The 11,086-nt window shown below is 37.3% G+C and overlaps 2 pseudogenes; both read right to left on the bottom strand.

Moving 5' to 3' along the window:
• Positions 1 to 715: 715 nt before the first annotated feature.
• LOC145068466 (tetrahydroberberine oxidase pseudogene) lies at positions 716 to 2,451 on the bottom strand (annotated as a pseudogene).
• A 6,899-nt stretch (positions 2,452 to 9,350) lies between these two features.
• LOC145068455 (tetrahydroberberine oxidase pseudogene) lies at positions 9,351 to 11,086 on the bottom strand (annotated as a pseudogene).

Genomic DNA, 11,086 nt, shown 5'->3' with positions numbered 1-11,086 from the left:
TTAATATACAGTCTGTTTTCTTGGGAAAATTTCAAACAATAGCAATCTACTTACATTTTATAATACAATATAGATATTATGAAATGCAATACTGAAAGACACAACAAAGATCATCCGTTGTATCCATTGTTCAAGGGTCCTGACAAAAATACACAGTCGGGCATCTGCATAACGACCAACGTGTGACATTCACAACGCTGCCAACAAATGGTCATATACCGTATAACTATTCATCCCCATTCTTAACCCCAAGTTCTTGAGTATGTAATTGTACTTGGAGCTTCAAGAAACAAGGTTTGAGTATGTTGTTGTACTTGGAGCGGCTAGCAACAAGGTATTGCGACCGGACAAAGAACTACACTAATATTCGTCATTTCTTGACCCCTCATATAACATTACATATATGTAGTTCCCTTATGATATATTCCATACAATATACAATTACACCAACAAGTACTTATACAATAAGTTTTTATCAACCATACGAGTTCCAACACAGGATAGTTTCCATCATCCAACTTAAACCCAAGCCAAAATTAGAAATTATCGAAGACGTCTTAAGAATTAATTATATCAAATTTATTCATCAACACAAAGTATAACCAAGAAATATAATAACCAAACAATGCATCGATTAGAATAAATCATAACCAATTCATATAAAAATTACAATCATTTAACAATTAATTTTAGATATTCTTTTAAAACAGAGCGATATTATGAGTACGTTAGACTTATTGGTAGTTTATTAAAAAAAACAAAAGAAGTAAGACCCTAATTTTGAGCCTTTCTCAAGAAAAAGGTGCCGCGTGTAGAGAGAGAGAGGTGTTAGAAAACAGGGATACTTTGTGGACGCCGGAAGAAATTATCCGGATCAACTTTGGCCTTGATTCGAATCAACTTCTGAAAATTGTCCCTTTTCCAGTACCTCTCACCCCAAAGACTGGCTTCTTCATAATTAGAACTTCCAACACCCAAATCTAGATCATTGTAGTTGGAATATGCTTCTCTTGGGTTCTTTGAGACATAAGGCGTCAGTAACTCGTCCAAGCTTCGAAGCCACATTATTCTCTTGAGCGATGTAGGGGTCGTGTCTGAAGTTTGACCGTTAAAATTAACAGTCTTGAGAATCTGTAACAACACCCCAGCTCTATGAGGATATGGAATTGCTGACTCTGAGTAATCAGCCATCCTTCCGCCAAAAGGATTGATCATGAGAAGTGCCGATCCGTCGTTTTGCATGAGCTTTCTCCATATCTTTCTTAGACCGCGTATGGGAATTGGTGTCCGGACATAGTCTGATTTGCTTTTATTGTTCAGCTTGGCTATAGCAGACCGGTTCGTGAGGATCTCAATTGGGGTGGAGCTTGGCAGGCCCCAAAACACAACGGTCGATTGGATGCTTCTAATTTCTTCACAAATCTCTCGTCTAACACCGAGCTCAGGAAATTTTTCGTCCAGCAACGGAAGCAATGTGTCCCTTGTGCCCTGATAAATTCCTTCGAACATAATCCGTATGGTTTTCTTGGTGGTGTTGCCAATATATTCGGCAAACACCTGAGTTCTTATGTGTAGATTTCTATCAATAGTTGGCGCAACGTATTGATATTTATGGAAAATTTTGGTTGCCCCTTCTTCCAAAGTTTTATTCAGTATGAATACAGTTACTTTTTCTGGAACCGGAACCAACCTGAGCTTCCATGCGAGAACGATTCCAAAACTGGAAGCACCACCTCCTCGTATTGCCCAAAACAAATCCTTACCCATGGACTTCCTGTCAAGAATATTTCCATTGACATCCATAAAGCGAACGTCCACAACATTATCAGCAGCAGTACCATATTTCCTCAGTAGGTTTCCGTAGCCACCACCGCCCATGTACCCGCCAACACCCACCGTGGGGCAAACACCTGCCGGGAAATACAAGGTGTCGGTCTTCTGAGAAATACTGTAATAGAGTTCACCAAGCACAGCACCTGGCTGGACCCATGCGCTCCTGTTAGCTACGTCCACGTCTATAGACCTCATGTTGGTGAAATCAAGCATAACAAAGGGAACATCAGCAGTGTATGATAGGCCTTCATAGTCATGGCCCCCACTCCTGATCCTCATCTCGTACCCATGTTTCTTTGCGCAGAATAGAGCCTTTTGGACAAGTGTTTCATCCACAGGTGTCACGATGATTGATGGTTTAGGAGTCGAGGGTTTAAGGAACCTAGTGTTTTGCACTGCGACTTGCCAAATGGGAATGAAAGAAGCATTGACAGGTGTGATAATGAGCTGCTGAGAGAAGGAGGTGACATTGTTGGATTTGGGCTGTATGCAACTTATGAAATTTTCCGTACCTGGTGTAACATCAACAAGGGAAGATAAGTTTGCCCATGAGTTAGAAAAGGAAAGACAAAGAACCAGAAGGAAGACACAGGAGCGTATTTGAGAGTACTTCTTCATCTTAATTTGATTGGTTTGAATATCGATGCCAGTGTCTTATTTATAAACACTATATATAGGGCATACAGTTGACTTCAAAAACGGGATATAAAAATGGTGAATTCAAATGGGGTTAGAAAAAACCTAGAAGCAGCTTGCTGATTAGAATTTATCAAAAGGTTTTAAATGGAAATTGATTATGATCGTAAGTGGCGTCTTCAAACTAATTAAAAGCTAAATAAATTATCCTTAATTTTACATTATACTATATGTTGTGTGTGTCTGTGTGTCTGTGTGTTTAAACTAAATTCACATAACGATTCACAAAACAAAATTCTTTAGTCAATGCTGACCTAAACACATTGAGTTGAAATGGTAAATTGCGACCTCACATTCTGATTCCTAATGGAATAGTCAATTCCGCTCTCTATATATCTATGATGATACACTTGATTAGTTAACGTAGATTCCATTTCATGTTTTCAACAAGAAAATTGCGGTCTGGATAGTAAAGTTTTTTAGGTATTAATCTCGTCAAATATACTCATTTAATTTTCAAAAGTGTTTAAGATATGTGCTTCCTGTTAACGACGACCATTCATAAGTAATTACAAGTTCGAAAATTTCAATAATACCCTTTGAATCAAAAGTCAACGGAGGAAATAATGAAAACACTAATTACAAAATATACGATAATTTGGTGACTCAGATCTATATATGGCATTTTCTTATTAATTTATAAAGAATAGAGAGGATGATGACTTCATATCGGGTTATAATTAATATTTAATGAGAACTCAAATGGAGTTAGAAAAACCGACCCTAGAAGGACCTTGGTGATTTGAATTCTAAAAAGGTTTTAATTAAATGAAATTCATTAATAAGATCATAAGTGGCGTACGTGTTAAAAGCAAATTATGTTATCCTAAACTTAAGTTATATATGTATGTATGCATGCATTTATGTATGTATGTATGTATGTGTTTGTAAAGCTAAATTGAAATAACTCAATAAGCATCCACAAAAACAGCATTCTTTAGTCAACATCCTTAATTGCTGATCTAAGCATATTGAGCTGAAATAGTAAAATATGACCTGGCAATCTGTTTTCTAATGGAATAGTCAAATAGAATCTAAGATGCAGTTGATTTCGTTATAATATATCGATTCCGCGATTCAAAAAGAAAACTGCCGCATAGATAATATGAAATTGTTTTCAGGTAATGTACGTTGTTTAACTTTTTGTTGAATGTTCAGGAATACGTAATTCAGATATGTGCTTCTTGTTAAGGACGAGCTATTACTTTTATAATTACAAGTTCTGAAGATGTCAATAATACCATCTGAGTCAAAAGTCAACGAAGGAATAAAAGTCAAGGAAAGATATGTGCTTCCAGTTTTTTTTTCTCATATAGTTTGAACCACGGCATGCATGCAGACTGTTGAGGTTGATTAAAGCTATGATATTTAATATTAGGCTAATGATATGGAGGACTTTAATTCGAAGACTTGGCAAAAGTTTTGTTAGAAGAAATGAAAAAGTTAGAATGGACGTCATTGATTAGAAAATTGTTTTCACGGTATGGTGTCTTATTCTTATAATATTCACTGGCAAATTCCATATTTAATTTTCAATTATTTTATTTTGTCTAAGTGTCCGTTTTAGGCTAGTTTATGTTTCGTTTTGATGGTGCATCAACCCACAATTCATGCCTAGACAAGTATGATACGGTGGCAAATTGTTTATAAGCCTTTGCATTTAAAGGTTTCGAGAACCGATTTAAAGACACCAAACTGATCAAAAGCATAGACGAACATATAAACAACTAAATTTTGTTTGGGCGGGCGGGAAGTTGAACCTTGAAAAACAAGATATTATTATTAATCGTAAGATGGTCATATTTGGGCGATCCTCCATATAAGTCCGTGAATGTTAATGCCTCTACACCTATTTGACACCAGATCGATGTTGGGCGGGGCCCAATTAAGGGCAGAGGCCCAATATGTGTTTATTACGTATGGTATATGGTATTTTGGGGAATTCATTAATATTTGTACTTACGGTTTTCGGTTTATATTTCAGGTACTTTTGGTTCAAATTGTAAGAGTCTGGGATGATTGCAGAGCACACACCACCTCACTTCATCTTGGCTGTATGACAATGTTTTGGATTACCATTTTACTAATTTTAAAAATGATATTTTTGGGTATTATTTTTGAGACGTTACAAATTGATATCAGAGCCTTAGTTTGAGGGATTCGGACATACTCTCGGGTGTGTCTGAACTCAAACTGAGGATTTGTTAAAAAAATTCAAAAAAAAAGGGAAATATTTTTACAGAAAAAGGTTTACTAACACAAGTAAGGGTGTGGTGGATGCAATCGACCGAGCTCAAGTAAGTTTTCCCAAAATACTCATACATGTTATCTAATATGATTTGATTTGTGAATCTGTGAATCGCATGCTAGTTAGGGCTAATGATATGCTCAGTGTTTGCATGATAGAATTCTAGGAGAGGTGCTTTTGTATGCTTATTGTATGAGCATGTAGACCAGTACTGATCAGTCAGTGATATGATGCCTTGATTAGGTTATGCTTGGTTCTGATTACTCGATGCTCGAATGTTGCTTGCTTTGTGCTTTTTAGGAGTTCTCACTAACATTAGCTAACTAGTAAGCCAATATGTAAAGTTGCATATGGCGGAAACTAAATAATTTTACAAGGTTAGGTTTTAACTCTATTGGGCAGCTCTTGTTTGACTCCAATCATTGTAGTGTGAGACCTTTCATTCGAAGAATTTTTGGTTGTCAGTGATATGTAATTGTATTTGTGAGCATGTTAGAGGGTGCAGGTAGGAGTCCCCTCTACTGCAGATGGCAGAGAGTGGTGTGGTGGTTGTCCTAGGAGAACCTAGGAAGAGATTTAGTGTCAGGAACCCTATATTGATGAGAGTTAATAGTATGGATAAAGAGTTATCTGGCGGATTCAAGGAAAACCTTGAGGAAAGTACGGATAGATGTGCAAGGCAATATGGGACCGTGCTAACAGAAGCAGAGAATTCGTACTCGAGTCAAGGAGAGCTGCGATGAAACTAGGAAACTTGTGGAGTATAAGATCACTCAACAATATATATATATATATATATATATATATATATATATATATATGTGTGTGTGTGTGTGTGTGTGTATGTGTGTATTATGATGGTTTGTATGGTCTATTTTCAGTATGTGACTCTTCGAGGCAGATTGGTTGGTATTTCTGGTGCTAGTGAGTGCTCAAGCCCAGGTTTTGGAGCCGGGCAGTTGGATGATCAAACACAGGAGTTCATTACGTCTGAGATTATGCCTTGCATTCTCGAGCAGACTCCTATGATCTTCGGTACGATCAAGTAGGGTATGGTGGAGCTGTTGGAGGAGCGTTTGGGCTCTTTCCATTCTAAGATGGTGACCTTGATAGGGGCGCATTCATTGACCTTCATGGAGTTTTGGGCATGTGAGGCTCTTGACTACTACGAGGAGAAGAAACCGACATCAAGTAGGTAATGGTTAGCAGATGTTGCTAACGTATTTCGCACCAGCAGTTGTGTGGATTGGTAGTATCCTAACCATGATGAAGTAAGTCGATGGGTTGTGTTTGGTATGTCAAACCTAACAAACAAAGAATGGGAAATAAAAATCAATTCTTGTTTGAAAATGGTAGTAGTAGTGTTGTTAAAATCTCGACTAGGTTCTGAATCTCCAATTAGTCCTTAGGCGTTACCCAACCGACTAGAAGACCCCTAGATATTAATCTATGCCTACACAATGAGCGAAGCAATAGCAAACGATGAAATTTTAACATTTTGCAGAAGTTATATGTCAACAAAAACTATTTGAGGAATGACTAGTGTTGTATTAATCATAATAACCTATTTGTTATGATATTAGTGGTATTTACGAACTTTGTTACGAAATTAGTCATCTTTAATTATTTCTAAATTCAACAAGTTAGCGATTTAGGGTCCCCGATGAATCCCTCAATTAATCTCAACCTAGCCGATTAACCCCTTAACCTCAGTCCACCGACTAGCTAACGTCGAGTGCTTTTTACAACTTTAGGTAGTACATAGTAAATATGTGTAACATCCCGTTTGTTAAATAAATAAGTAGATAAAAAATCAATAATAATAGTAGCCTTGAATGTGGAATAATTCATAAAACCGGGACATATATGAGGAACATAACGCACAACATTTGATCATATACGAAGATTAGGACACGGTCCAACCATTCAAAACTGGGTCATATATGGCTAAAAGAGCCCGATTCCAATCCCCAAACCGGGTCATATAAAGATTAAATATGGACCGGTTTCATTCAAATAACCGAGTCTTTTTCAAACTTGCAAAAACCAACTATAATCACATTACCGGACAACATGATTATAAAAATGTTGTGTTGCTGAGATGAGTTCATCCCTTTGACAATTTTGCCCCTGGTTTTGTCTTGCATCTGTGTGGTGGTTTCTTTTGGAGTTGCTGGCATACTTTCTTGATCTTCTCTGGTTCTATTTGTGATCCTGGTTGCTGATTGCATTCTAGATGTTGGTGTGTTTTATTGCTTTCTTGACCATTTTGCCCCTGCCTGGCAATTTTCGGTGTGGTGCCTGTTTACTGATGTTTTCTCCTTCTATTCATCTGTTTGCTTTTGGTCTGGTCTGCTATGCTCTCCATGTTGATGGTGGAATAGATATTTGCTATTTGGACCTTTTTACCCTTGTGGGGTGTTTTTCTTATTGTTTTTAGTTCTTTGTATGTTTTGCTTTTGTTTGTTTGATTCTTCTTGTTGCTCATTATTTTACTTTGTTCCAGCTTCATTCTTGTGTGTTTTTTACTAAAGTCATAGTTGAAAAAAAGAAGTCATTAATCCACATTTATATTTGCTAAAAGAAGTCAAAACACCCGGTTGTAGAATATGGTCCATATAACTTCCTAGTAAGCGTGTTCTGTAGTAATACTAATAGAACCCGGTTGTTTTTCTCGAGACAGGGTCATATACCTATACGACTAAAAGTCCCGGTTGTTATGCTGGGAACCGGTTTCCTTAAGTGAGCATATATCCCGGTTTGTTAGAATGAACCGGGTCATATTGGTTGTTCCCTTTTCAGTCCTGGTTTTTTAATAATATATCGTAGTTTTTCTCGAAACCGGGTTCTAATTGGCGAGTCCTATAAAGCCTTTTGTAGTAGTGAGCTTCTTGCATTTCAAGCTCAAAAGCCTAAAAATATCCGATACACAATTTACATCAGCATTAAATCTCCTCGCAAAACCAATTTGATGATTGTCATCTTTTTATCGGTCAATGTAACAATTACATATTCTACTAATTTGATTAACTAGAGTGATTAAATCCTAATTCAAGAGACCAACATGAACCGAACCAAAATCAAACATTAGATTAAAACAGGACGGGTATTACTATATACAAACATGAATTAAAAAAACAATACCACCGATTACTTGCATAAAAGGTCGACGTCGATGCAAAACTGAAATCTAAAGTTTTACCCATAAATGGCTAAAAACGAAACAAAAACTGTTAATCTGAAAAAAAAAAAAAAAAAAAAGTGTAAAAATATTAACTTGCAAAACTTAATAAACGAGTCTCTAATCGTGGTCTTCGGATCTCGAAAATCGCTAGAAAGTCGCCTAAATCACCTAGAAGAAAAGGCTAAAAGTGTTATGTTTATAGAGATAAGCGTCATCAAGATAAGCACTCGGGAGGAAAATATGATCGTGTTTTTGGAAACACAGTTACAACGTGTAACTGTGAAAAAATGTCCCGAATTAAATCGATAAAATAAAGTACAATGCTACAATGCTATTAACGGTTTAAAATTAATAACCCATGATTTGAATTCCAAAACATACAAATAAAAAAATCAATGTTCAACTTGTTCCAACAATTCCAATAACTTTACAATTTTTTTGTTCGTTCCAAGGTACCCGTATTTTGTACATTCCAGCAACAACATTTTCTTAAACTCATTTATCAAAAATACATGTGACATGATTTGGTATAGCGGTTAACTACTACTTAGTAACAATGAATGATAATACCAAGCCTCAAAATATTTATGATCAACAACGTTGTTATTAACAATCAGTTTAAACAAGTGGTCAAGGAAAGTGAAAACAATAAGAACCTACTTTCATGTCCATATTTAATATACAGTCTGTTTTCTTGGGAAAATTTCAAACAATAGCAATCTACTTACATTTTATAATACAATATAGATATTATGAAATGCAATACTGAAAGACACAACAAAGATCATCCGTTGTATCCATTGTTCAAGGGTCCTGACAAAAATACACAGTCGGGCATCTGCATAACGACCAACGTGTGACATTCACAACGCTGCCAACAAATGGTCATATACCGTATAACTATTCATCCCCATTCTTAACCCCAAGTTCTTGAGTATGTAATTGTACTTGGAGCTTCAAGAAACAAGGTTTGAGTATGTTGTTGTACTTGGAGCGGCTAGCAACAAGGTATTGCGACCGGACAAAGAACTACACTAATATTCGTCATTTCTTGACCCCTCATATAACATTACATATATGTAGTTCCCTTATGATATATTCCATACAATATACAATTACACCAACAAGTACTTATACAATAAGTTTTTATCAACCATACGAGTTCCAACACAGGATAGTTTCCATCATCCAACTTAAACCCAAGCCAAAATTAGAAATTATCGAAGACGTCTTAAGAATTAATTATATCAAATTTATTCATCAACACAAAGTATAACCAAGAAATATAATAACCAAACAATGCATCGATTAGAATAAATCATAACCAATTCATATAAAAATTACAATCATTTAACAATTAATTTTAGATATTCTTTTAAAACAGAGCGATATTATGAGTACGTTAGACTTATTGGTAGTTTATTAAAAAAAACAAAAGAAGTAAGACCCTAATTTTGAGCCTTTCTCAAGAAAAAGGTGCCGCGTGTAGAGAGAGAGAGGTGTTAGAAAACAGGGATACTTTGTGGACGCCGGAAGAAATTATCCGGATCAACTTTGGCCTTGATTCGAATCAACTTCTGAAAATTGTCCCTTTTCCAGTACCTCTCACCCCAAAGACTGGCTTCTTCATAATTAGAACTTCCAACACCCAAATCTAGATCATTGTAGTTGGAATATGCTTCTCTTGGGTTCTTTGAGACATAAGGCGTCAGTAACTCGTCCAAGCTTCGAAGCCACATTATTCTCTTGAGCGATGTAGGGGTCGTGTCTGAAGTTTGACCGTTAAAATTAACAGTCTTGAGAATCTGTAACAACACCCCAGCTCTATGAGGATATGGAATTGCTGACTCTGAGTAATCAGCCATCCTTCCGCCAAAAGGATTGATCATGAGAAGTGCCGATCCGTCGTTTTGCATGAGCTTTCTCCATATCTTTCTTAGACCGCGTATGGGAATTGGTGTCCGGACATAGTCTGATTTGCTTTTATTGTTCAGCTTGGCTATAGCAGACCGGTTCGTGAGGATCTCAATTGGGGTGGAGCTTGGCAGGCCCCAAAACACAACGGTCGATTGGATGCTTCTAATTTCTTCACAAATCTCTCGTCTAACACCGAGCTCAGGAAATTTTTCGTCCAGCAACGGAAGCAATGTGTCCCTTGTGCCCTGATAAATTCCTTCGAACATAATCCGTATGGTTTTCTTGGTGGTGTTGCCAATATATTCGGCAAACACCTGAGTTCTTATGTGTAGATTTCTATCAATAGTTGGCGCAACGTATTGATATTTATGGAAAATTTTGGTTGCCCCTTCTTCCAAAGTTTTATTCAGTATGAATACAGTTACTTTTTCTGGAACCGGAACCAACCTGAGCTTCCATGCGAGAACGATTCCAAAACTGGAAGCACCACCTCCTCGTATTGCCCAAAACAAATCCTTACCCATGGACTTCCTGTCAAGAATATTTCCATTGACATCCATAAAGCGAACGTCCACAACATTATCAGCAGCAGTACCATATTTCCTCAGTAGGTTTCCGTAGCCACCACCGCCCATGTACCCGCCAACACCCACCGTGGGGCAAACACCTGCCGGGAAATACAAGGTGTCGGTCTTCTGAGAAATACTGTAATAGAGTTCACCAAGCACAGCACCTGGCTGGACCCATGCGCTCCTGTTAGCTACGTCCACGTCTATAGACCTCATGTTGGTGAAATCAAGCATAACAAAGGGAACATCAGCAGTGTATGATAGGCCTTCATAGTCATGGCCCCCACTCCTGATCCTCATCTCGTACCCATGTTTCTTTGCGCAGAATAGAGCCTTTTGGACAAGTGTTTCATCCACAGGTGTCACGATGATTGATGGTTTAGGAGTCGAGGGTTTAAGGAACCTAGTGTTTTGCACTGCGACTTGCCAAATGGGAATGAAAGAAGCATTGACAGGTGTGATAATGAGCTGCTGAGAGAAGGAGGTGACATTGTTGGATTTGGGCTGTATGCAACTTATGAAATTTTCCGTACCTGGTGTAACATCAACAAGGGAAGATAAGTTTGCCCATGAGTTAGAAAAGGAAAGACAAAGAACCAGAAGGAAGACACAGGAGCGTATTTGAGAGTACTTCTTCAT

Source organism: Lactuca serriola, chromosome 1 (assembly GCF_051521515.1).
Source record: "Lactuca serriola cultivar US96UC23 chromosome 1, Lser_US96UC23_V15, whole genome shotgun sequence".
NCBI lineage: Eukaryota > Viridiplantae > Streptophyta > Magnoliopsida > Asterales > Asteraceae > Lactuca > Lactuca serriola.
This window is presented reverse-complemented; position numbering and strand designations above follow the sequence as displayed.